This window comes from Cibotium barometz, chromosome 7 (genome assembly GCF_041138505.1).
Source record: "Cibotium barometz isolate CiBa-2024 chromosome 7, ASM4113850v1, whole genome shotgun sequence".
In the NCBI taxonomy this organism is placed as follows: Eukaryota; Viridiplantae; Streptophyta; class Polypodiopsida; order Cyatheales; family Cibotiaceae; genus Cibotium; species Cibotium barometz.
The window spans coordinates 11506910-11512101 of NC_141052.1; the positions used below are offsets into that span (position 1 = coordinate 11506910).

The 5192-nt window shown below is 40.4% G+C and overlaps 1 non-coding gene across 1 annotated transcript; it reads right to left on the reverse strand.

The window, feature by feature from the left end:
* Window positions 1-4442: 4442 nt before the first annotated feature.
* TRNAR-UCG (transfer RNA arginine (anticodon UCG)) lies at window positions 4443-4516 on the reverse strand. The gene has a single exon. It is a non-coding gene; the product is annotated as a tRNA-Arg (tRNA).
* Between the last annotated feature and the right edge of the window lie 676 nt (window positions 4517-5192).

Genomic DNA, 5192 nt, shown 5'->3' on the forward strand with positions numbered 1-5192 from the left:
CACATAGGGGAAGCCTCAACCAGAAAATTCGCATGAACTAACAAACTGAGGAAGAGCAGAATGCGCGACTTCATCAAATTCAAATTCTCTGCACTCCTCATTGACGAAAGGCGGCTCTGGATGTGAACAAGAAGCAGCAGTTCTTGATGCATGAGCTTTTCAGCTCTGCAACCTGCGAGATAGAGGTGGTGCCTTCTTCATGTGCATGTAGGTGGGCGAAAGGGGCAACACGTGGGCGAGCTCAAAAAATGTTGCCACGTGGAGGGGGGTGTTAGCCCTATAATATATAGAATAGACAAGCAAAATTAATCAAATTGAAGCTCCTGAATCAACAAAAATTGGGGGTTTTTAGAAATTGAGGTAATTTGACCTTAAAGCCTTTCCATCATTAAAAATTGGGCCTTTTTTGTTTTTGGGTAAAATTGACTAATTAAAGCCCCATACATCTACAAAATTTAGGGCTTCTACTAAAATTGTGCTCTTGCATCACCATTGCTACATTTTATTTGACTCCTAAACCTTGATCGAGCCTCTCAACCTTGCCATCTGAGAGTCATGGGGGCTAAATGCCCTAGAAGCTATTCCCCCATGAGTGACATTGATGTTATTTTCTAGGGCATTCTTGCCAAGAGCGTCATCGATAATATCACTGAAGAGCAAGAATGTGCACACGTGTGCAATAGATGTACGGGAAGAATCTCCCAACTTGGGGGATTTATCACTTTTCCTTTATGTTTCTATGTGTGAATGTCAAATAAGGGTTCTCTACCTTGGGTAGTCCCCCTAAAATCTGATTGTATCTATCTGTGGTTGCCTTCAGTTATAAAAGGCTTCTTTTTTTCTCTATCCCAGTTAAGAGCCAGGGGTGACTAAGTGCTAGCCTTGCTACCTTAGTTTTACCCTGACTACCATGTCACAAGAGGTGCAAATGGTGAGGGGTAGGGTGGATGGGCTAGGTGGTAGAAACTATTTTTGCTTTCAAGTCTCACCACCTAGGGGGGATTATTGGGATAGATCCGAGCCTATATTTGTGTGAACAACCCCTTTAACGTGGATGTAAGTGTGCTTTAGAGTATTCATGTGTGAACTACCTTGTATAGGTGGATAATCTTGCATTTAATAAGGGTCAAAGGGCTTGGTATACTGAAAGGGCTATATATGCAAAGGCCTTGTGCTTCATTTCAATATCAATCTAATCAAGTCATGAGTCATGAAATCATCTCTCTCTAAATTCATTATTTATCTCTCTAGTTTTTTCTCTTGTTCTTCTCTTTCTACATTTCTGCAATGGATATCTTTCATCCTCCTTAGGCTGTAGACTGCTAACCCTAACCCTAATTCGAAGAAACATCGTTGGAGGGGCAAATCAAGGGCCTTTTTCAATATGAAGCTTTAGCAATCTATAACATGTCCCCAATGGTATGACTGAACACCCAATGGTCCAAAATAATTATTATTACACCAATTAAAAAGGGTTTATTCTCTGGTTGTGTAGCAAAGAACAGAGCATGTAAGAGATTTGATTAGCTTATGGAAGGTCTAAAAATCCTTTTGGGCCTTGAATAGAAATGTCTCTATATGATATTATCCACCTTAAACATGTCTCTAAGTAATATAACCATGGATTAATCATAATATTTCTAAACGAGTTTTCGTAAGTACCCAAGCTAAGATATCTTGCAAGAAGTCAATTTTTGCAAAACTAGCACCACCAATGTGTCGAGTAGGTCCAAAAATCCCTAGGGCTAAGAGGAATGGTGCCAATTTGACTTGGATAGCCTAGGATTAAAGAAAAACATAAATTTTAAGCTTCTTCAAGAATGGTGATGACAGCTACACCTATGCACGATCTGGTGTGGTTGTTAGGTTGTAGACCAGTGGCCTTGATGATGTTGTGAAGCCCTAAGTGATGGCTAGGCCTTTGGTTGGTTGTAGCTTTTGATTTGAAGCCTCCCATGAGTATTGAGTGGAGAAGATGAACTTTGGAGTAGATGAGATTAGTGACTAATCCTAATTAGGTTATAATGATTAAAGGCTTATTGTAAACATGATTAGCATGAGTAATAATAACATGAAGGTTAACCTAAGCTCTGATACCCTATTGGAATTTACGGTGGATCAAACATGATGATTAAATTCATGGTGAAGGTAAAGTTAGGCTAAAAAAAAGAGATTGAGACTAATCACATGAGATTAGGATTAATGACAATATAATGACAATGTGAGAGAGAGAATGAGAATGTAGAAAGACTTGTGTTTGTGTGTTTGTATTGTAAATATTCATTGGAAGGATTGGTACAAAAGTAATTAAAAGATGATGATAATCCCATTTACTTAATCTAAAAGTGCATCAAAAAGAGCACCCATTGCCTAGGATAGAGTGCAACCTAAGACTCTTTCCACATATGCTATGGCTATCTTGGAGGTGTGGTCATGCCCAGAAACCTTGTGCCAAATCAGGCCTTTAGACTATAGAGCCATATGCCCATATCCCCAATGTCACACGATGTTTTGGTGTATTATTTCAACAAACATCAATCATAGTCTACCTGACAAGACATATACAGTGTAATTAGAAACAATTTTGGAAAACATCAATCATAGTCTACTCGGCAAGACACTAAAACTATCAACAAACCATGTATTACTGTGAACTAGAGATATTAAGTTGACTTTGTTGCATATAGCAATAATCTGCTCGGGGTCCATCCCCTGAGTATCCATATCCCCAAACACTAAAGAGTTCTTGGATCCCCAGAGTTTCCAAAGGCATTTAAACCTAGTCATTCCCTAAAAAAACCATCAGGACCCAAAGCTTTGGATTCTCTCTTATAGTGAGCACCTTGCACATGTATCTATAGTGTTTACATTGAAGATACAAATTGGCACATATGCCTTATTACATCTTTGCATGGTTCGTTAATGTGAATCTGCCTAAGATTATAAGGGTATGTTAGTCTTTGCTAACACTTGGCACATTGGTGGGTCGGCCAAATGGGATGAAAGGAACCCACTTTCCACTAGTAGACCAGTCTTCCATAGAAGAAGATGTATAATTGGGCGTTGTCTACCTTTAGATTGCCGATACCCCAACGGTTTTGCAGATTTCGATAATGAATTTCCACCACTTGGGCATCTGGATGAATTTCTTTGCAATTTGAATACATCTTTGTAGAATATGTACATTGAGTAATCCACCAATGATAGGGTGCTCGAAGCCAAAGTTCATTATCCTAAGTAAAAGTTCCATCGGCTTCAACATGCCACCCTTCTAGTAATTTGATGGGTTTGATCAGCAGATCCAGATGACGACTTTCCACCCTATCTATAGATCTTCTTTCTTGACTATGCTCTACCAATCTTCTATCAGTAGATCTAGCATATTGTCAGAAAAATGCATTAATTTCAGTCCAGTTGTTGTGAGGCAATAGAATAGAGGCTTTTGACAACCTATTGCACATATTCTACCCTGCGGAAGCAATCTTCTTTTAAGACTGGATAATAAAATCTCCCTCTACAACTATTCAATCATAGTCTACCAGGCAAGGCACTAAAACTATCGGGGCAAACCGTTTATTGATGTGAACTAGGGATATTAAGCCCCATAGTTCCCAAAGGCAATCTAGCCATTCTAAAAATAAAAAATAAAAAAATCATCAAGACCCAAAGCTTTGCTAATAAGTGAGCGGGACTAGGAGACCCTAAGTCAAACACTTTCAAAGCCCATCTACGCAGATCAAGGTAGAATATGACAATATCAGAGATGAAGCTAGAGAGAAGGCATGCAGAGCGATGTCCCTCCTGATGCAAATAAAGCCTGTAGATAGGGACAACAGAGTGGGTTTAAACAGGATCGCAAAAGCTTATGAGGAAAAGGAGGAGGATTGGGCTTTCTATATGCATAAAGAGATGGAAAATTACTTGAAGGCCCATCAATCGAAGATCAACAATCCATACCTCCTTCCCAAAGGCATACAAATCTAGCCATTCCAAAAAAAAAACCATCAGGACCCAAAGCTTTGCTAATAAGCGAGCGGGACTAGGAGACCCTAAGTCAAACACTTTCAAAGCCCATCTACGCAGATCAAGGTAGAACATCCCCAAAGGTATGGCACAGAGAGCCTCATTGTTAGACATAAACTTGAACCCCAAAGGGAGAGACGCTCCACAGAAACGTTTCAACTAAAACTATTGGGGCAAACCGTGTATTGATGTGAAGTAGGGATATTAAGCCCCAAAGTTCCCAAAGGCATACAAATCTACTTTTGCAGCCTCCCAATCAGATTTGTTCAATCGGATTTATTCAAGCCGTAGCAAAATTTGAACGTGCTCTTTTGAGTTTAAAAAGTTCGAGGAGATTTCTTGACCTTGAGTGCGAGGGACCACCCAACAATACAAAATTTAAGATCTGGAATTCAGAAGACCGAAGAAGCGATAAACATCGACCACGATGGGATTCGAACCCACGACCTTTGGATCCGAAGTCCAACGCGCTAATCCACTGCGCTACGCGGTCAAGTTGTTGCTTGACAATTGCATCGTCCACAAGACCCATTGTGTTATTAAAAAAATACTATGCGAGAACTGGTGCTCAAAGAAGAGGGCGAATTCGTACATTCTGCTTTGCTTCTCTCTACAGCAGAGGACGCATTCCCGACGGAGCGAGCTACTGTGATTAGCACAAACAAGCGTCATTTCAGCTTTGATACACACAGTTCCAGCTGGCCATATGCCTTGTAGCTTCATATATTAAAACATATAGTATGTTAAACCACCACCATGGGTAAACGCTTCAAGTCGTCGTGGCACAAGAGAGATCTCGAAGCATCCCCCATGTACGTTCTCCTCTCTGTGCATGCACGACACAACCTCAATTAAAAACGTCCACATTAGGAAGAGGCAAAAGCTTGCAAGCTGCACCACACTTACTCTTTTTTCTTTCTTTTTTGGGTCATTACCTTCATCCAGACTTGGACCTTTTTAAGATCCTACTTAAGCTTTCGTCACTCATTCGTATTTGTTCCAAGTCACTTTTCCCATGCGGCTAGTCTCGAACTCCAGCCACCCGATTTGTATGGGATTCCCCTAGCTATCCTCTTACAAAAAAGTGGTCACTATTCATGCACTTCCCCAGATTCGTAGGACTTACCAGTTCGTCTCGTCAGGTACTCCACCTTCTTTTCCATTCGCCT